We start from the raw sequence: 23,025 nt of genomic DNA on the forward strand, positions 1-23,025 counted from the left end.
AGTGGGTCCGGCGCAAACCCGCACATGCGCAGTCCCACCGGCGCGATTTCAGCGCATACGCGGTGTCTCCCTTGTCCGAGCCGGCCCCGACCCAACATGGCGCAGGAGTACAGGTGCCGGCGCGAAAGAAAGGAGGCCGGGAGACAACGAGGCCGGCCCGCCGATCGGTGGATCCCGATCGCGGGGCAGGCCACATCGAAGGCCCCTCCCCCACCCCGGGGTCGGACCCCCCCCCCTCCCACGGGCTGCCCTCGGACCCTTCAACGCCGAGGTCCCGCCAGCTCCGAGCAGGTTAGAACGCTGCCGGCGGGACTCGTTCTTTTTTACGGCCGCTCGGCCCATCCGGGCCGGAGAATCGCGGGGAGTGGGGGCCGCAAAGAGTGGCCCCCGACCAGCACCACGCCGACCATGCCAGACCCAATGGTGCCAATTCTCTGCTCTCGACGCGGGGTCGGAGAATCGCGGGGAGGGCCGTGAAGAGCGGCCCTTGACCGGCACCGCCCCATACTTTACACTGTATACTAATATATGTGACAATAATAAATCAAATCAAATCAAAAGGAAAATGCATTTCCTGGACTCAGCTCTGGGATCCTATCTTCTCTGTGTCCACCCTACCAATCCCCTTCCTAATTTCTAAAACCTCCATCAGTCACGCCTCAGTCTTCTTTTTTAATTGCTCAGTCTGAAAGCCATTTTATCGCTGAAATTACTTGCTCCGTGTGACTGTGTTGTGGCAGTTTGACTGATTATATTTTTCCAGTTTACTTCTTTCAAAATAATAATCCTTTCTTTGATAGAAAATCTCTTTAATCTTTCAGGAGTGAGCTTCTGGCTGGATCAGTGTTGCTTCCCGGTTTAATACCTCTGAGACCCAGTCTGCTGGCATCGAGCACTGAATACTCATATTCCACCTTCAGAGAAGCTTCGTATTCATGACAGGAAGGACGTGCACTTACAACATGCCTGTCACCGCCTCCAAGTCCCCAGAAGGGGTTTTACATTTGTTGTAATATAAGAAACACAGAAGCCAATTTGCACACAGCAAGGTCGCACACGGCAATGTGATTGTGAGCAGATAATCTGCTTTAGTTATTTTTGTTGAGGGATAAATTTTGAATAGAAGATATTGCCCACCCCAGAGAACTTGAGCCCATAATCCATGGTGATACTGCAGGGCACTGAAAGAGTAATGCACTGTCAGAAATTTTCAGGTCGGACATTAAACCAAAGTCCCATTTGCTGATCCAGTGGATGTAAAAGATCCATTGGCCACAATTTTGAGAAAGCGCAGTGGAGTGCTCCTTGGTGTCCTGGGCGATATTTACCCTCAACCGACACTTTGTTGATTAAACTCCTGTTTATAGGGGTTTGCTGCGTGTGAAGTGGCTGCTATGTCTGGTACATCATAGCAATGGCCACACTTTAAAAAGTACTTCATGAGCAGTAAAGCGATTTGGGACGTACTAAGGAGGTGAAATTCACTGTAGAAATGCAACTTCTTTCTTTCTAATAATGATCTTTACTGTCGCAAGTAGACTTACATTAACACTGCAATGAAGTTATTGTGACATTCCTGCGTCTGTTCGTGTACACTGAGGGAGAATTCAGAATGTCCAATTCACCTAACAGCACGTCTTTCAGGACTTGTGGGAGGAAACCAGAGCACCCGGAGGAAACCCACGCAGACACAGGGAGAACGTGCAGACTCCACACTTGGGACCCAAGCCGGGAATTGAACCAGGGATTCTGGAGCTGTGAAGCAACAGTGCTAACCACTGTGCTACCGTGCCGCCCCTGTTTAATGATCAGCATTTCAACCTTGACTGGTTTGCTCCCCTCCCGTGTCGAAGGTAATTTAACCAGCCCGAGCCATCCACTGCTGAGTTTCTGTACACGATTTAACTAAACACAGTCCATTTTGGGTGGAAATCAAGTGGTCGCTATCTAACGGCACTGTTTTCTTTTCGGCCCCTGGGGGACACCCCAACAAGGCCACACTTCGCAGCATATCGTTAGATCTCATGAGGCGTAACAGCTGTCAGGAATCCCGGGAGAATCTCGGGGAGGCTAGTACGGGAATTTAACCGTGCTGCTGGCCTGCTTTCAAAGCCAGCTCTTTAGCCCTGTGCCAAACCAGCCCCTTTCAGCCTCCATATCATTCACTCCTAAACCCCCAAAGGTTTTGTCTCATAGTGCTACGGAACCCTGGGCTGATGCGCGGACAATTGCAGCCCCACGTGCCACGGAGTCACACTCTCCCGGGATCTACTGGCCACGCCCCATCCTGATTCCAGTGGGACGCAGCCGGTAAATCATGCTCAAATTTAGCCGTCTATGTGATTCAATATCACTGGGAGAGAGACACTGAAACAGTACAAAGAACACAGAACCTGATCTGCAAAATGGAGGAACTCAACTGTAGCGACAGCAATAACAGTTTACAGTGTGTGAAACAGTTTGTGTAAAATTAATGAGAGTTCAAGTTCAAAGCCAATTGTCGCTTTTAACAGCTTGTCTTCAAAGTTCTGGCACTGTAACACATCCTACGATACACACCAATTTCAGGGATTGAATATACTCAATCTTTCCGAACATGATTTCAGGCAACAGACTCGGATTGTACACGAGGGCAATTAGAGCCCTTCCTTTGAAATAATTGTGGGAATAAGACATTATTGAACATGTCAAAGCATTAGAAAACTAGTCATAGCACTGAAAGCATACACTTGGAATCCTAAATCTTGCCAAATAAGGCATGCTTTGCTCATGAAAAATGAAAATCGCTTATTGTCACAAGTAGACTTCAAATGAAGTTACTGTGAAAAATCATAAATGAAAGGAATAAAGTGTCTTTGTTTCAGATGATGGTTTTCAGCATACTTATCCTCACAGCAAGTTTGCAGATTAAAGTCTTTGGTTTGCAAGCCTGTAATGTTCCTTTCTGTAGATTCACTCATTCAGACTTTCTGTAGTTTAGAAAGGCAGTACTCACAAGCCTTCTGGAGGGATAAAGCAGGTTCTGGACTTTGCTTGCACACCTGTAATGGTTCTCACATAAATAGATTCATCCAGGCTCTCTGCCAGTTCAGAAACGCAGACATTCTGGAGCAAAATGGAAAGGTTCTTGTCTTTCAGCCGCCAGGAACCAAACTGAAACCTTGGAACTCTGAAAAGCATCGCCGTGGGATAGGATCCAATCACCATCTGTTACCGGGCAGTGCACAGCCTTTTGGGCCAATTCATTGGCCACCAGCCAAATCAATCAAATGAAATCCTAACCCATCTCTCTTACTGGTGCTGAACAGTCTAAAGACCAGTTTCAATAAGCACAGGCTTCTAGATTCTTCTGCTTGAAGTAAAGGAACAGGCTGCTCGCCTTAAAGGACACATGTCCACTAATCACCCATAGATAAAAAATAATAACAACAAAATAAAAGAAAGGAGAACCAAGAGAAAAACTTGGAATAAACATGAAGCACCATTAAAATAGGAATCTCATCCTATCCTAGCTCTAGGCATTATCCATCCACTGACCCTTCTCACTGGGCATCCATCCGTCCCTCAGTCTCTCCCTCCCGCTCACCCTTCATTCCCCCATGTTTTCTCGGTTCTTTTATCCCACCCTCCCTCTCTGTCTCCCCCACTATCTCTCTCAACCCCTCCCTCCTCCTTCCCCCTGAGCATTACCCCACCAGAATTGAAGGGAGAGCTTTGACCTGCCATAACCTCCACTCAGGAATCCTTCTCCACAACTCTTCTTTCTTGCACCAGCGTTCCACATTATCAAAAAAGGCCTCCAACAGTGCGGCACTTCCTCAGTACTGACCCTCTGACAGTGCAGCACTCCCTCAGTATTAACCCTCTGACAGTGCGGCACTCCCTCAGTACTGACCCTCTGACAGTGCAGTACTCCCTCAGTATTAACCCTCTGAGAGTGCGGCACTCCCTCAGTACTGACCCTCTGACAGTGCAGCACTCCCTCAGTACTGACCCTCTGACAGTGCAGCACTCCCTCAGTGCTGACCCTCTGACAGTGCAGCACTCCCTCAGTGCTGACCCTCTGACAGTGCAGCATTCCCTCAGTACTGGCCCTCTGACAGTGCAGCACTCCCTCAGTACTGACCCTCTGACAATGCGGCACTCCCTCAGTACTGACCCTCTGACAGTGCAGCACTCCCTCAGTGCTGACCCTCTCACAGTGCAGCACTCCCTCAGTACTGACCCTGTGACAGTGCAGCGCTCCCTCAGTATTGACCCTCTCACAGTGCTGCACTCCCTCAGTGCTGACCCTCTGACAGTGCAGCATTCCCTCAGTGCTGACCCTCTGATAGTGCAGCACTCCCTCAGTACTGACCCTCTGACAGTGCAGCACTCCCTCAGTGCTGACCCTCTGACAGTGCAGCGCTCCCTCAGTTCTGACCCTCTGACAGTGCAGCACTCCGTCAGTACTGACCCTCTCACAGTGCAGCATTCCATCAGTACTGACCCTGTGACAGTGCAGCGCTCCCTCAGTTCTGACCCTCTGTCAGTGCAGCACTCCGTCAGTACTGACCCTCTCACAGTGCAGCATTCCATCAGTACTGACCCTCTCAAAGTGCAGCACCTGCTCAATATTGCCCAGGACTTTCAGCCTAGTTTGTTGTGCTTAAGATCTGGAGTTGGCCGATGAACCCAGAACCTTCTAGTTCAGGGGCAAGAGTGCTGCCAACCGAGCCATGGCTGACACACCACAAATAGTCCACACTAAGTAAGGCACTCTTATAACATTCAGTTGTGCACCCTTGATCCATTACAGCAGCATTTATAATAGTCACTGATCTAATGTGGTAGCTAGCTAACTAACATTGTGCAGTTCAGCGCTGAGCTACATCCCAAGCATTCAAAGGAAGATCTTTCCAAGAGTTAAGCTCCCTTCGCCCAAAGTCCATAAGTTCCTCTATTGTAGGGAGTGGAGGAGGTTGCCTTCTCTGCTTTGCCTGCATTGCACCTCCAGCTGCTGTGGGGCTGTGTCGGAGGGTGTGTAGCATGTCGGGGATCGTGGTTTTCATGCCGATCATCTGGGACACACCGTCGGCAGCCATTCCCTGACGGGGCCATCATGTGAAAATTCGGATGCCTCAGTCTCCATGTCAGATCCCGAATCCTCCACTTCACATAGCCCATCCTCGTCGCCAATATTGTAGTCAATGAGAAGTCCCGAAAAGGTGAATCAAAAATAGTTGATTTCCTACTCACAGCTAGGAGTTGCAGCAATTAAGCAACAGTCCATGTCTCAGCCGGGACCATTCTGAGATGCTGGCTCCTTTCAGGGTCGCCTTTTATCTTGGGGAATTAACTAGCCCCCACCGTTGTTGGGCCTCCACCCCTTAGCAGGGAGCTCGTATTTCACAAGCCCCACGGTGAGATCAATCGGGTCATCCCAGTGGGTCTCGAGGGGGCTTTCGCAACTTCAATGGCAGATACAGACTTAATTGTCCCATCAAACACTTTCATTAAACATTTAGCCCTAATTATAATGTGGTCACTGCTTTTCCTGCTTGATCCTTTTTCATTATTTAGAGCCAAGGTGAGTGATGTTTCCATTCTGGAGTAACAGTGTGGCTTTAGATTTTACTTTGCGCTACTGGGAGGCAATCTGGAGGAATGGGTCTTCAGCCCTTTGCAAATCCTGGCCCATTTTTATTCCAATAACTTTCGTTGGTTGGGTCTTTCTTTCTAAATCCACACTGGCTTTTCCTCATCCAATTCTCACCCTCCAGGAACTCTCCCGTCTCACTCGGAAGAACAGGTTCCATTGAAGGCAGGTTTAGCTCACTGGGCTAAATCGCTGGCTTTTAAAGCAGACCAAGCAGGCCAGCAGCACGGTTCGATTCCCGTACCAGCCTCTCCGGACAGGCGCCGGAATGTGGCGACTAGGGGCTTTTCACAGTAACTTTATTGAAGCCTACTCGTGACAATAAGCGATTTCCATTTACATTCCATTTCCATTTCCCCGGGTCTTGGCACCATCAGTTGCCGTCGCAATGACAGCAGCCGCACCGAGTTATCAAAGAGGAAACTGTGAGCAACCAGTGAAAACTGCTCCAGAAAAGAACCCAAACGGAATAAAACAATGATCTGAGCAGCAACCCTTACATTAGCTTCAATTCTGGAGACCAAGAACCCTTTGCTGTTCCATAAATATCTGCTATCCATTTCAATCACAGCAACTCATCTCCTGCGCGAGCAGGAATGAAATCCAGGCAGATAATCTCCTGTCACTTAATCCTAAGTATCACATGCAATCCTACAGAAAAATATTGAAAACGTTTGAATCTCACTGATAGAGGTTTGACACTGAGAAAGGTTATCAGTCCGACCGGCGACATCAGACAACAAACCCTATTGATAAGTAAATACTGTAATACTTATTTTTATGCAAAAGAAACTCGCATTTCTATTTAATTGTGAAGTAGAGGATACTGTGTGGCAAATTCCTGCTTTGTTATGTTCTGAAGCATGGTGTGCGATTCTGGCTACCTAGCTGAGGGAGGCTGTTTCTGCCTTTGAAGGAAGACATGAGGTCCCAAGAATCCAAGTTTTTTTTAAAAATTGAATAAAGTTGGGCCTGATCCTTTGGAAAAGAAGAGAGTCAGCGATGGCGTGGTGTAGCATCCTGATGAAAGATTGACAGGAGATTGATCCTGGGGCAGAAAGATTCAAATCCCGATGGAGGCAAATAAACATTTGGCTTTGGAAGAAATAAGGGAAGTCAGCAGAAACATATTCACTCAAAAGGAAATGGAGTCGAGGAAGAATGTATTGGAAGCAGATGGAATACATGAGTGTGAGAGGCCATTAGGTGGGTTCTCATAGAGAGAGAGAAGAGGGAGATGAGCTGAAGGTGGGCAGCTGGGATGGCGGGAGATGGGGAAAGTATGTGAATGTGGGACACCGGAATTGGGTCATTTGCTACAATAACATGTGACAACAGTGACAACAGTATTTAACTGACTGGCAAGTTCGTTCAATCTCCGGAGGTTGTAAAAGACGCCATTTTGAATCCAAGTCTTTCTTTTAACTCCTTTCTCTGGTGCTGTTCCTCCTGAGACTGACAACACTTCATGTTGATGTAACAGTGGTGATTCTGGCGCAGTTGTTAATTACAAATGCGAGGAATGAAGGAATATGTTCTTCTTTGTCTCAGAGTGATGTTTAGTCATGTGTTACATTTTATTTTGTTCTGTCATTTGCTTCTGAACTACTTCCAAATCCTTCAGTGGCAGAGTCTCTGATGTTCAAAGATTTGAACAGAGTCTCATGCTGCCTACTTCCTCACAGAATGAGTTCAGTGGACTTGGGGAGATGAAAGCTTACTCTCTCATGTGTTTGTTATCAAGCTCACTGCCAAGAATGAGCTGAAGTGACTGGGTTGATCATTTTTGGAATATAATAGATTTGGTGCATCTTGCGTTATCCTCGGCAACACTCCCCTGTCAGGTTAAGGGGAAGGAGTTGAGGGTGGGGAGGTGTCACTGAAGATGGCAATGGGTGACATAAAGGCAGCGGGTATCATGGAGTGAGCGAGTGACACAGGGGTATCGAGTGCATACTGGAGAAAGTGGTTAGAGAGGTTGTTGAAGTAAAGTGAGCCGTCTCACGCTGGTCCCTGTTTATTTCTCCAATCTGAAATGAATGAATGAAATGAAATGAAATGAAAATGGCTTATTGTCACGAGTAGGCTTCAAATGAAGTTACTGTGAAAAGCCCCTAGTTGCCACATTCCAGCGCCTGTTCGGGGAGGCTGTTACGGGAATCGAACCAAGCTGCTGGCCTGCTTGGTCTGCTTTCAAAGCCAGCAATTTAGCGTTGTGCTAAACAGCCCCTGCTGTTTCTAAAATAGAGATTGATCAACACATTTGTAAAGGCAAGGCACATTATAAACCACAAATAGGTGTCTTTTCACAAAGTCTTGCATTTCAATGGCACCTTCCACAACTGGTAAAATGCAAGAAATGCAGCAACTAATGTATGCATAGCAAGATCCCACAAACAGCAATGAGATCGTGAGCAGATTTTTGTTTTAGATGTTGTTAGCGGGATAAGCATACCAGGAGAATCCTGCTGCATCTCTTTGGAAGAGTGCTGTGGGATCTTTTACATCTACCTGAGAGGACAGGCTGAATGGAAAATGCCAGCAGTGCCTCAGTTGGTAATACTTTCACCTCGGAATCAGAGGGTTGTGCACTTGAGTTCCACACCAGAGAACTGAGGGCAGGATTTAGGGCTGGCATCCCCGAGTCAGTAGTGAGGGAGCGCTGCACTGCCAAACATGCTGTCTTTTAGATGAGGGGCTAGATTCTCCGTTTGGGAGACTAAGTCCCCGCACCGGCGTGAAAATGGTGGTGTTTTACACTGGGAAAACTGGCGCACAATGACCACCAAATCCCTGCTCCGGGGGGGATAGGGGGGTGGCTAGCAGCCAGGCAGCGTAGAGCTCCGAGCTCTAGCTGCCGATATGGCCCAGAGCATCGCCAGGTCTGTGGCCGCTCATGTGCACGGCGGCGGCCTTCAGCGGTCGCATTGTGCTTCATGGCGGATGCCACTCGCAGACCCGACCCACAAAAATAGTCCCCCTCCCTTCAGCTGGCTTATGTGCCCTGGACCACCCCCTCCCCCCCTCCCCCACAGTGCCTCCAGCCCCGAATAATGCCCTCCCCCAGCTGTGGCAGCGCGGGACTGAGTCCGCAGCCGGCAGGCTGAGTTCCCAACGGTACTCCTACAGTACACCGCTTGTCAGGGGGCGGAGCATCGAGAAAGCGGCACCACCCCCAATTTTGTCATCATCGGGGATTCTCCGCCCCTTCGCCGAACGCGATTTCGGCGTCGCGTATCGGAGAATCCAGCCCGAGGTGTTTGACTCCACGCCTGCCTCAGCTCTCCTCCTGCTGGAACCCTAACTCATGTCTTTGTTACCTGAAGACTTGACTATTCAAACACACTCGTGGACAGTCTCCCAAATTCTAACTTCCTTAAGCTTGAGGTCACCCATCACCCCTGTGCTCGCTGGCCTATATTGGCCCCCTATTTCTAATCTCCTCCAGCCGGACAACACTCCAGTCGGACAGGGGCAGCATGGTAGCATGGTGGTTAGCATAAATGCTTCACAACTCCAGGGTCCCAGGTTCGATTCCCGGCTGGGTCACTGTCTGTGCGGAGTCTGCACGTCCTCCCCGTGTGTGCGTGGGTTTCCTCCGGGTGCTCCGGTTTCCTCCCACAGTCCAAAGATGTGCGGGTTAGGTGGATTGGCCATGTTAAATTGCCCGTAGTGTCCTTAAAAGTAAGGTTAAGGGGGGGGGGGTTGTTGGGTTACGGGTATAGGGTGGATACGTGGGTTTGAGTAGGGTGATCATTGCTCGGCACAACATTGAGGGCCGAAGGGCCTGTTCTGTGCTGTACTGTTCTATGTTCTAACACTCCAAGGCTCTGGACTCCTGATCATCACTGATTCTAAATGTGGGGTCTCTGCCATCAATTTCCTGGGTCCTAAGCCATGGAATTCCATCCCTAAATCTTTCTGTCTCTTTCCCTCACTTTCATCGCTTAAGTTTTTCATTTAAAACCCATCTCTTTGACCAAACGTTCAGCATTTTGCCTTAATATCATCATATTTGATTCATCATTAGATTTGCTTTATGAAGCTCCTGTGGACATTTTATAGCACTGAAATGACTACAGATGAAAAAAAGAGACATGCTGCCGAAGTTTTTCATCTTGCACTCATCAGTTCACAAGTATACCAGCTGTAGAGGGAACAACAATTCATACTGCATGGGAAGAGAGTGCCATTTGGTTGGCACGCGTACTCTGATTGGTAGAGGCATTGCTGCGGAGAATGTCCCAGGGAACAGTTAACTGTAATTCCCTGGTTCATTCCCTATGGTAATGCCTTGACCAATCACAATCGACCTGCCTGGTTTGACTATGAAGCCTTCCGCCCAGCCCGCCTCTGCACCTGGCAGCCTCCACATTTGTTCCATAGTCACCTGCCCAGCTCCCTGAGGTCCCCACTACCCCAGAGCAAAAATCGGAATATCCAGGTCATGTTTGCGGAGATGGGACAAGTCCCAACTCTGTGCTCCCAACCACAGGAGAGAAAATCGAGGACAATATTTAGTACCATTCACAATGCCTCCGATACTGAAGCAATACATGCCAATTTGCAACAAGACCTGGACAAAATAAAGGCTTGTGCTGATAAGTAGCAATTAACATTCATCAAACAATAGTGCCAGGCAGTGACCACCTCCAAAAGGAGAGAATTTAACCCTTTGATATTCAATAGTATTAACATTAATGAATCCCCCACTGTCAATGTCCTGGGGGGGGGGGGGGGGGGGGTTTGCCATTGACCAGAAACTGAGGTGAGTAACTCACCTCCTGACTCCCCAAAATCCATCCACCATCTGCAAGGCCACAGTCATGTGATGGAATGATATCCACCTGCCTGCATGAGTGAAGCACCAACAAAACTCAAGAAGGTCGACACCATGCAAGACAAAGCAGCCCGCTTGATTGGTGCCCCAACTTCTACAGTCAGCATTCAACTCTCCACTATCGACGCACATTGGCAGCAGTGTGTACCATCTACATGATGCACGGCAACAACTCACTAAGGCTCCTTTGACAGTACCTTCAAATGCCGCAACTTCTACCACCTGGAAGCACAAGGGCAGCAGATGCATGGGAACACCTCAACCCACATATTTTCCTCCAAGTCACACACCATCCTGACTTGGAAATACATCGCTGTCATTTCACTGTTGTTGTGTCACAATTCTGGAACTCATTTCCTAACCTACAACACATGGACTGTTTAAATGAAATGAAATGAAAATGAAAAATGAAAATTGCTTATTGTCACAGGTAGGCTTCAAATGAAGTTCCTGTGAAAAGCTTCTAGTCGCCACATTCCGGCGCCTGTTCAGGGAGGCTGGTACGAGAAGGTTCTGTTCAAGAAGGCGGCTCACCACCCTCTCAAGGGCAATTAGAGATGAGGAATAAATGCTGGCCCCACCAGCAATGCCCATATCTCACAAAAAACAATAAAAAGAGGATTTGTAGAAGTAAGATGGTTAGAAACTAGTTACCGGTGAATCTCAGAATGACTAATCATGATCAATATCGAAGAGAAACCTTTAGATCTGATTGTTTTACAAGTTTATGCCCCAGTGCAAGATCACAGTGAGCAACAAATCAGTGCATGTTTCTGGTGATTTTTTTTATTCATTCATGGAATGTGGGTATCACTGGATGGGAGAGCATTTGTTGTCCACCCCTAGTTACCCGCGTGGCTCAGAGGGCAGTTCGGAGTCAACCACATTGCTGCGGATCTGGGGTCACATGTAGGCCAGACCAGGTAAGGATGGCAGATTTCCTTCCCGAAATGACATTAGTGAACCAGATGGATTTTTTCGACAATTGACAATAGTTTCATGGTCATCATTTCAGATTTTAATTGAAATCAAATTTCACCAGCTGCCATGGTGGGATTTGAACCCGGATTCCCAGCACATTGCCCTGGGTCTCTGGGTTATTAGTCCAGTGACAATATCACTACACCAGTGCCTCCCCTGAAGTGTTATGGTCAGGTCAAATCAGTGACCAAATAAAAGATTGTATTAGAGAAGCCCGGGCGATGTGTATAGAAATCCCCTAGATGATGTGATGGTGAAATGTTTCAGAAACTGTACAAAGAATGCTCAGATGTATCCCAGCGGGAGGGATATAAATTCAGATCATTGTCTCCTTGTGGCAAACATTGAGATGAAACTGAAAATAACCAAAGGAGAAAACGATGCTTAACAACTTAGACCTTGACATGTTGAAGGATGGGAACATCAGAGAGGCTTTCATTCTTCAAGACAAAACCAGGTATGAATGTCTCAGAATTGAGGACACAGAACAAACAGAGGTCTCAGAACAAGAAATAGAAAGCAAATAGACAAACATGAAAGTGAGTATACAAGATGCTGCAAGGGAAATAACACCAAGATGGAAAAGGAAAAGAGAAAAGCAGTGGATGACAGATGAGATACCAGCAACGATGATAGGAAGAGGAAAGAAAAGAAACACATCTGCATATGAGAAACTCAAAAAGAAGATAAAGAAGGCATGTCGGCAGGATGAAGAGAAGTGGTGTAATGAGATGTGTGATGATGTATAGAGCAGGAATGAAATCACTAAATGTGAGTTATGCACCAGAAGGTTTGAAAGCTTTGATAGACAGACAGTGATAGCAACAAATAATGGGTGCACAAAAGACAAAGATGGCAAAATATTATTTGAATTTACAATAGCAACAAGATGGACAGAACATATCAATGAATCATATGATGATCCAATGCAAGAAAATCCTCAAGGTACGAGGGCAAATGAAGGAACAAACATTGTGATATTAAAGGTAATGAATGCTTTGAAACTGGTGAGTACTTGCACAGGAAAAGCCCCGGGCATTGATGAGGCAACAACAGAACATCTAAAAGCTCTTGGAAAAGCAGAATTAAAAGGGATAACAGGAATTTGTGATCAAACATTTAAACAAAGGATACTTTCCAAATGACTTGAGATATTTACTGTTCCTTGTTACCTAAGAAACCTAAAGCGATGGAGTGCAACAATTTTAGAACTTATAAGTTAATGAGTCATCTCATTACTGTGATCCTGAAAATCATTATAGAAAGAAATAACACATTAGCAGCAGAAACTGGTGAAACACAGTCTGGATTTAGACCTAGAGTAGGAGCAGGAGAGAGAATATTTAACCCATGAACAACCTTTGATAAAAATCCTGAGGTAAACAAGAACAAGATCAATAGGTACATAGATAGATAGATAAATAGATAGATAAACTTATGGTTAGATAGATAGAGGGTCACAGCTCCAGGGTCGCAGGTTCGATTCCGACTTGGGTCACTGTCTGTGCGGAGTCTGCACAACCTCCCCGCGTGTGCGTGGGTTTCCTCCGGGTGCTCTGGTATCCTCCCACAGTCCAAAGATGTGCAGGTTAGGTGGATTGGCCATGATAAATTGCCCTTAGTGTCCAAAATTGCCCTTAGTGTTGAGTGGGGTTATTGGGTTATGGGGATAGGGTGGAGGTGTTGACCTTGGGTAGGGTGCTCTTTCCAGGAGCCGGTGCAGACTCGATGGGCCGAATGGCCTCCTTCTGCACTGTAAATTCTATGATATCTATGATATCAAAATTTTATGGTATGAATAGATATAAAGGTAGATAGAGAGACAGATCAAAATATAGACAGGTATATAGAGAGTTAGATAGACATACAGATAGATAGATAGTTAGATAGATATATAGATAGAAAAAAAACGGGCAGCACGGTAGCATAGTGGTTAGTGCAATTGCATCACAGCTCCAGGGTCCCAGGTTCGATTCCCGACTGGGTCACTGTCTGTACGGAGTTTGCACGTTCTCCCCATGTGTGCGTGGGTTTCCTCCGGGTGCTCAGGTTTCCTCCCACAGTCCAAAGATGTGCAGGTTCGGTGAATTGGCCATGATAAATTGCCCTTAGTGTCCAAAAAGGTTAACTGGGGGCTGCTGAGTTGAAAATCGCTTATTGTCACGAGTAGGCTTCAATAAAGTTACTGTGAAAAGCCCCTAGTCGCCACATTCCGGCTCCTGTCGGGGGAGGCTGGCACGGGAATCGAACCGTGCTGCTGGCCTGCTTGGTCTGCTTTAAAAGCCAGCGATTATAGCCTGGTGAGCTAAACCAGCCCCAGTTGCAGGGATAGGGTAGATACGTGGGCTTGAGTGGGCTGCTCTTTGTAGGGGCCGGTGCAGACTCGATGGGCCAAATGGCCTCCTTCTGCTCTGTAAATTCTATGACATCACCAACATTGACAACTGCTTTATAGACTATGGAAAAGCATACTGAAATGTGTGGTTAACAGTAAAGATGTGAGGTTCATCCAGGGCCTATAATGGGACTAAATAGGATAGAATATGGAAAATCACATATAGTTCAAGTGAAGAGAGGAGTATAACAAGGCTGTAACTAGTGGTGTACTGCAAGGATCAGTGCTGGGGCCCCAGCTATTCGCAATCTGCATCAGTGATTTTGGAGGTGGGCATTAAATGTAATATTTCCAAACTTGCTGTTGACACGAAACTTGGTGGAAGGTGTGAGGAGGATGCAAAGCGGCTTCAAGGGGATTCAGACCGGCTAATTAAGTGGGCACGAGCAGAGGGCGGGATTCTCCATCCCGCCGTGCCAGATCTCTGGTTCAGCACGCCGGCAGGGTGCTCCATTTCGCCGGCTGGTCAATGGGCTTTCCCGTTGTGGGGCAGCGTCATGCCATCGGGAAATCCCCGGGCTGCCGGCAAATCGGAGTTTCCCCGACGGCGGAGAATCCAGCCCATGGTAGGTGGAATATAATGTGAGAAAAGGTGAAGTTCATTCTGGTGGGAAAATCAGAAGTATTTCCCAAACTTTGAGAGATTGTAAAGAAGTCTTATTGTGATTGTACAGAGCCCGAGTGATACTTCACCTGGAGTACTGTGTACAGTTTTGGTCCCCTCACCCAAAGAAAGATATACTTTGCCATGGAGAGAATGCAATGGAGGTTCACCAAGCTGATCCCCCCCGGGATGGATGGATTTTCCAATCAGGAGAAATTGAGGAGACTGGGCTGCATTCTCTGGAGTTCAGAAGAATAAGAGGTGGCTTCATTCAGACATACCAAATTCTGACAGGGTTTGACAGGATAGATGCAGGATTGATGTTTCTCTTTGCTGGTGGAGGGGCGGGCGGGCGCAATGCTGTTTGCTGTCTAGAATCAGGGATCACAGCCTGAGAATAATGAACAGGCCATTTAGGATTGAGATGAGGGGAAGTATCTTCATTCAGAGAGTGGAGAATCTTTGGAACAATTGACCCCAGAGAGCACAAGAAGTTCAATCATAGAGTATGTTCAAAGACTAAAATGGATAAATTTTTAGTTGTTAAAAGGTCACATGGGAAAAATGATGCTGAGGGGTAGATTAGAAGAACAAGCTCGAAGACCAAGAAGCCTACTCCAGCTCCAATTTCCTAGGTGTACAGTTGGCAAAGTTATTCAATCTGTAAACAGAGTGCGCGATTCTCCAGAAAAGCTCCTAAGTGTGGTAACGAGCGGGAATTCCCACGAGATTCCCGTCGCTTGGCCCAGCGAGGCAACAACGGAATTCAAAATTAATTGGTCCACTTAACGGAGCCTCACGGGCTTCACGCCACAACTGAAGGCTCGCCAGTTGATTCGTCAGGACCGCGCTCACCAGCTCCCCGCTAACAAGGTCGAGCAGCACTTAAGCTGCACTTGTCCAGCCAGCTCACAACAATGGCACCCAGGAGACCAACTCCAAGTTTCAGGGATGCTGACCTGGGGAGGCTGCTAGATGCCGTAGAGGTCAGGAGGGATGTCCTGTTCTCCCGGGGTTCCCGGAGGGTGAAGCACAGGGCAGTCAGTGCTGCCTGGGATGAAGTAGTGGCAGCTGTCAGCTCAGAGAGTGTGACCGGGGGGACTGGCCTCCAGTGCCTTAAGAAGGTCAATGACCTACAGCAGGCAGCATGAATCATTCCCACCCAGTAGGTGCCGTGCGGGATATTACGCATATCTTGATAGCAAAACCCCTGATAGGAGGGGCTACAAGAAGCAGCAGAGGACAGTTTGACCAAATCTGGTCGTCCATTGCTGAGGAATAAGACCACAGTGATGAGGGAGGGAGAGCGCAGCGGTTGGGGTTCTGCTGGGGGCAAGGACATTGAACCCAAAGCCTTTGCTTGTCTGTATGAATCAGCAACATTTTGGGAAATAAATCTGCTGCAACATTTGAGGAGCAGGGAGCCGTGTTTCCCGCTTTATAACATAAATTAACCTTAAAAAATTCTTGGCTTAAGCCATTCTGAACACCGGAGCCCCTTGTACAGCTCAGCTCCATCCACAGCATCAAGGTCACTGAACAAAATAAATTCCCCTGACGGAGGATGAAACTACACAGCTTACAGAGTAAATGTCTCACTGCAAATGACCCAGCAGTCAATGGGAAAAATAGATAATAAACATAAAGCCATTATGCTACGATACACAGAAAGATATCTTCATGGAAACAGGCAACTGCACTTTGGAAGCCGTACACTAAAACAATCCACTCTCCATTACTACCCACAGGATTAATTGGGTCGGCTCCACTATCTAAATGATGCAGATCAGTCTCCCATTTTGCCATAAATTTGAAACGCGCATCTATTTGTTATCCCGAATAATGAATTACTTGCCTTCTAAGAATACAAGTGCTGCCCTTAATGAGGCAGCTCTTCATAAAAGCCTGACTGGAAGGCCACAATTGTATACCATGAAGAATCACACAGTAAGTATTGCACTTCTAATATACCGCTCCTTGGCAATTTCAGACATATTTAATGAATTGGAAGTAAATTAGAATGAAATCAATGCTTTCCTGGGTCATCTTTTTACATTCATTAAAAACATGGCCGTGTCCCACAGTTAGTGAGCTGAGTCGCTTTGAAGTTCAGTGAGGCAAATACAGCAGCCATTTTGCAAACAGCAAGATCCCACGAACAGCATGAAGATAAATGACCAATTATAATGTTGGGGAAGAAAAGTTGGACAGGGCACTGAGCGAATGCCTTGGTTTTCTAAGAGCAGCGTAGGATCTCTGGCTATCGCCTAAACAGTTGGATTTTGGTCTGTTGCCTCGAACTAGATCATCGGCCAGTCAACCGAGGCGTGTTGGTGAGTTAATGGCACTGCTATTTAATCAGAGCTCCTTGCCATCCAGTTCACTCTGTGTCTAACCCTGTGCTGTCTCTGGGAGTGTTCAATGGGAAATGCAGAAGGAACTGTACTCTTTGTCTGTCCAGTGTTATGTTTGGCCTGGGAATATTTGATGGGACAGTGCAGAGGGAGGCTCACTCTGTATCTATCCTGTACCTGCCCTGTGAGTGTTGGCTAACATGATGAATTATGGAAAGAGTTGATTCCCAGCCACGAGCATCCGTCACTTTGATGAACTGATTTCCTCATTGTCCCACCCATAGGGTGACTCCAGGTGCACAGCACGGTCTGTGGCTCTGGGCTGTAAAGCGATCAACTTTGCTTGTCTAGTTTAATTACGGTTCAATAATGTGTTCATTTACATTAAATAAATTTATATGATGATGAAATAGAAGGAAGCAAATTAGCTGAGAACATTAATCTACAACAAATAGTCAGTGATAAACAGGGACCATTGTTATCGTTGCTATCTAGCATTGCAAGCTGTTTCATTCAGTGATATCAGAGGCTGGGCTGCCTTCACCGCCATTTATCTGAGCTATAAATTTTGAATTTGAGTAGCTGGCAATGTTTTAGTGTTTGGGAGAGAACCCTGGTCATATTTGTGTGCTCGAGAAAATTGGGAGCTTTTGGCTGAAGGCTGTGATTTTGAACATTGGCAACAACTTGCATTCATAGAAATAAAATCATAGAAATCATAGAATCCCAACAATGCAGGAGGAGGTCACTTGGCCCATTGAGTCTGCACTGACCCTTCGAAAGGCTGCCCTACCCATGCACACTCCCTCGCTAATCCTCGTAACCCCATCTATCCTGCACCTTAAGGGGCAATTTAGCATAGACAATCCACCTAACCTGCACATCTTTGGACTGTGGGAGGAAACCTTGGGCAGGATTCTCCCGTAAAAGGCGGGATGGCCCGACGCCAGCTCCAAGAACGGCGCGATCCCCTCCGGCGTCGGGCCAACCGGAAGTTGCGGAGTCCTCCGCACTTCCAGGGACTAGGCTGGCGTCGGAGGGGTTGGCAACCAGCGCTGAAGAGCCAGCGCGAGTTAACGCATGCGCAGACCGGCCGGCGTATTCTTGCACATGCGCAGGGGGTGTCTTCTCCGCGCCAGCCATGGCGGAGCCCTACAGAGGCTGGCGCGGAAGGAAGGAGTGCCCCCATGGCACAGGCCCGCCCGCAAATCGGTGGGCCCCGATCGCAGGCCAGACCAGTGTGAGGGCCCCACCTGGGGCCGGATCCCTCTGCGCCCTCTCCCCCCGAGGACCGCACCAGCCGGCCAACCAGCCAGATCCCGCCGTGTGGGACCATGTCCATTTCACGCCGGCGGAACTGGCCGAAAACGGACGGCCGCCAGGCCCATTGGGACCCGGGGAATTGCCGGGAGGGGCCGCTGTCAACTGCCCCTGACCGGCGAGATCCCCGCCCCTGCCCGAAAACCGGCGCCGGAGAATACGGCAGCCGGCGTCAGAGTGGCGGGGCGGGAATCATGCCGCCCCCCCGGGGAATCTCCGCCCCGGTGGGGGGGGGCTGAGAATCCCACCTCTGGTGTCAGCATCAAACCGTGGGGCTGGCCTTGGCCTGGGCCTTTCAGCATCTGCTACCCCCATTTTCCCCATCATATTGTGGCCTTACAGCCTCTGAGGAGAGACGAGAGTTCAAGGGTAGAATTTGAGTCTTTTCCGAAACACTTGTCCTGGATAAGGGGAGTGGGACAGATATGCTGAAATGTTCTTTCCTCTCTGGCAATGCTGCTGTCCTCACAGCTGGTACAACAGTCACCAGCATTTAAAAACAAGCTCTTAGTTGTTGCTGCTACAATAGTTTGATGAATTTACATGTGTGCTTGGTGCAAACCTCTGACTCCAGGCCACTGAGTGTCTTGCAGCTGCCACCAACTCTCCTGTCGGGGTGTCTGTGAATGGGTGGTTCACGGCCGGACCCCTCGCTCTTTGGACGTCCTACCCTCTAGCCCCAATTGGACGCACTGCCCAACCTCTCGTGGGTCGTTGTCTGCTAATAGTCCAATAAATGCTTTATTCAGCATCCTTATAAGGTGGGGTGGGAGTCAGCAAACCATGCCGTTCTAGATTGAGCTTCCCAACAGCCCCCTCCCCCCCCCCCCCCCCCCCATCCCTCCCACTGCAAAGTAAAATGAACTTTTCAGTGTCCGCCCAGCTCACTATGGGCAGCACGGCAGCACATTGGTTATCACTATTGCTTCACAGCACCAGGGTCCCAGGTTCGATTCCCGGCTTGGGTCACTGTCTGTGCGGAGTCTGCACATCCTCCCCGTGTCTGCGTGGGTTTCCTCCGGGTGCTCCGGTTTCCTCCCACAAGTCCTGAAAGCCATGCTGTTAGGTGAATTGGATATTCTGAATTATCCCTCCGTGTACCCGAACAGGCGCCGGAATGTGGCAACTAGGGGATTTTCACTGTACCTTCATTGCAGTGTTAAAGTAAACCCACTTTCACAGAATTTAGAGAGCAGAAGGAGGCCATTCGGCCCATCGAGTCTGCACCGCCTCTTGGAAAGAGCATCCTACCCAAGCCCACACTTCCACCCTAACCCCATAATCCAGTAACCCCACCCAACACTAAGGGCAATTTATAATGGCCAATCCACCTAACCTGCACATCTTTGGACTGTGGGTGGAAACCGGAGCACCCGGAGGAAACCCACGCAGACACAGGGAGAACGTGCAGACTCCGCACGGACAGTGACCCAAGCCAGGAATCGAACCTGGGACGCTGGAGCTGTGAAGCAATTGTGCTAACCACTATGTTACCGTGCTGCCCTGGTGACAATAAAGATTATTATTATTACTATGCCTGGCTTTTTCATTGTAAACACCATTAAACAGATTGGTTTCACTCTTTTTAAATCGAAGACAGCAACTTTTAAGCAAGAAAATATCCCAAAGTGTTTTCACAGAGGACAACCCCATGAAAGGTACTTGTAAAGTAGGTACTAGAGTTTCATTTCTACAGCACCTCAAGACCACCCAAAGCACTTTCCAGCCAATGTAGTTACGTTTGGAATTGCAGCCATTATTGAAATGTCGGAAATGTGGCAGCGAATTTGTACAGAGCAAGATCCCACAGGCAGCAATTGAAGAAATGATCAGATGGTGTTGGTTGAGGGGTAAATACTGGTCAGGGCCAGAGCCCTTGTTTGAATTGTGGGCTTTTCAGTCAATATGAGAGTTGACGGGGCCTCGGTTCAGCAGCCTGCAGCGCCCCAGTGCAGTGCATCTCCAGAGTTGTACTGGAGGGTCAACCAGAATATGTGCCGGGTCCTTAGAATGGCGGAAAAATCACAGCCCTCTGACAGCGGGTTGAGAGCACTACACACTGAGCCACATGCTCAGCAAACTGGGAGAGAAGGTCAGATAATTGCTCTTTGTTAAGAATTTTGAAGATATGCAGGAAGCAAAAAGGGAGGAAGCCTTAGTGACCAGATCCCAGATTCCTGCAGGTTGGAGCCTCTGCCGAAAGACATCCTGTAGAGAATGGAGTCCCCCTACATGACCAGCACTGGATCAAAAGCATTGCCAGGTGAGAATAGAAGTCGGGAGAGCTGTCACACCGCGGGAAGCTTTCTCCCAAGACCCAACTGAAAGAAAGATCTCAGCAAGTATCTCCCTCCCAGCTCTTGTGTTTCCCTGTCAGATCCACCCAGAGAAGCATTGAGAGGGGACAGACATGTGGGAAAAAGATAACTTCCCAAGACGGGGGGAAATTTAACTTCTCCTGGAGTGAACAAAACCAAATCAAATTAATCTGATTTGGTGAATGCTAACTGCCAATAGACAGGTCAGTTTAACAGCTACTTAGAGATTATAAAATCATAAACTGAGTGCCCTACTTGGGAAAATTATTGACATTCCAATGTGCTTCTGATTTATCTTCTGAAGTGGTGAAGAGATCTCGAGATCATAACAGACATTGTATCTAACCCTGTGCTGTCCTCTCAGAGTGTACGATGGGGCAGTGTAGAGGGAGATCTACATTGTTTCAATTCCAAGCTGTACGTGGCCCGGGAGTGTTTGATGGAACAGTGTAGAGCAGTCATTTTCAAAGTCAGGGTTGCGACCCGCCGGTAGGACGTGGACGGGTGTCACGAGGGTCATGGAGGCATCAATCGCGCCGTTCCCGATCTTGGGAATTAATGCGCAACGGCTTTTAAAAAGACGGCAGCGAGTGGCTTCAAAAATACAGGCGTGCTGCGCATGCGTGCCCGCTCATCAGTGCACATGCCCGGTGTCCAGCGAGAAGCACTGCCTCCTCCTGATTGCCCGGTGTCCAGCGAGAAGCACTGCCTCCTCCTGATGTCAGCACGCTGACGCAGGAGAAGATTTAAAAAAAAAATTCAATCAGTCTTCCTGCCTGAAGCGAGGCGGAGAGCAGTTGCCTGTCTCGAACACTGACGTCACGTGCTCTGGACGCGATTGCGATTGTGATTCCTCTATTTTGTCAGCAGCAAACAAGCAACAGGACCGAAAATTTTTAAAATGGATCATTTTGCAACGAGAAAGAGAGGCCCAGAGACACAAAGAGGCCAGGATCTCAGAACTAAATCTGCTGGAGTGAGTGGCTCAGGAGAATCCACAACAGGACAAAGCAGAGGTGGAAGACAAAATGCTGGAAAATCTCAGCAAGTCTGGCAGCATCTGTAGGGAGAGAAGAGAGCTAAAGCTGTTCAGGAGAAACCACAACAGGACAAAGCAGTGCTGGTGTGAGCTCCGGGGCCGCTGATGAATGACCCATACAGAAATGTAGCATTGAATGACAAAACAAGTGAGATCGTGAGGACCAAGCAGGCTCACCTGCCACATTAATGGTAAGCAAAATGGTGGGTCACGAAGTTTGGGTGGTGTCATAATATACATCCAGGTATATATGGAGTACAGACAGGCAGTGATTGACACACAGGATGACCAGTGAGCACACAGAACACAGCAGCCAATCACCAGACAGGACACGGCCACTATAAAGCCAGTGGGCACCAGTTTTCCCGCTCTCTTGAGATCCAGCCTCTGAGACAGTCAGAGCTTGTGAGCAGCAGCTAGAACAAGCACCATGTGGCAGTCAGTTAGTCTGGTCAGGCTAGCCTCAGGTCTCCAGTCAAGTCAACATAGTGTCAACCCACAGTTAAGCATGTATTATAGTTAGTTGTTCAATAAAATCGTGTTGCATCTTTTCAAGTGTTGAAAGCTTGTCTCTCTCTAAACTGCATCAAACGCAGTCCACATAGACCCAGCATACCCAACACATCAGGCGGCGGAGTCGCGAATGTCGGCCGGCGTGGGTGACGAAGGTCGGCTGGCCTGGATCCCGAGGGTTGGCCAGTTGGTAAAAATGGGTCCCTGGAAACAAAGTTTGAAAAACACTGGTGTGGAGAGAACGCCATTCTCTATCTAACCCTGCATCTTCTCTCAGAGCGTATAATAAGACAGTGTGTGGAGAACTGTGAGTGTTTAAATTGTAATTGCAACGAACCATGTCCCCAACAGTCAGATCACTCATCTTAATGAGTGCAAAGATATTACGAGGAAGTTTGCTAAATTCAAAAAGGCTAAACTGTAGCATCCATCCCTATTAAATCTGTTGGCACAGTTCGGGGGGTCAGTTCTTACATAAGAAAAATAAGGCAGCATAAAGTGAACTTGCTTCCAAAATACTTCCTATATTCCTGCTGTCAGATCATAGCAAAGAATGACAGATTAACTTTAGCAGCCATGTGGACACCAATAGCAGAAAGATATATTGCACCATCACAAACGTCATTTACTACATATAAATCTCCCAGTGGGATATTGATGATTACCTTGTGCGCCACAAATACTGCTCTCCACAAAGTCTTTCCCTATCTTTTTCGCATGCCCCCTTCCTTATCTGAGAGTTTTTATTATGTCACTCCAGTTCACTGCTCTCCTCCCTTCATGTGTTCAGTATTACTCATAGAGAATCATGTCCAAGGGTTGGGGGTGTCACTGATGCCATCCTCCTCAGCAAGAGGAGTTGCCTGATTCCTGCTCCTGACTGCCCTCAAAATACCTTCCAGGGAAATGGATGCAAATCCCGACTTGAGTGAGGAGGAGACACAGCTTGTTTGTACTGCACACCCTGGTTGAACAACCAGCTGGCAAGTTCTTTGGCTTACCAAATAGGAATGGCTGGAGCAC

This window comes from Scyliorhinus canicula, chromosome 15 (assembly GCF_902713615.1).
Source record: "Scyliorhinus canicula chromosome 15, sScyCan1.1, whole genome shotgun sequence".
Lineage (NCBI taxonomy): Eukaryota > Metazoa > Chordata > Chondrichthyes > Carcharhiniformes > Scyliorhinidae > Scyliorhinus > Scyliorhinus canicula.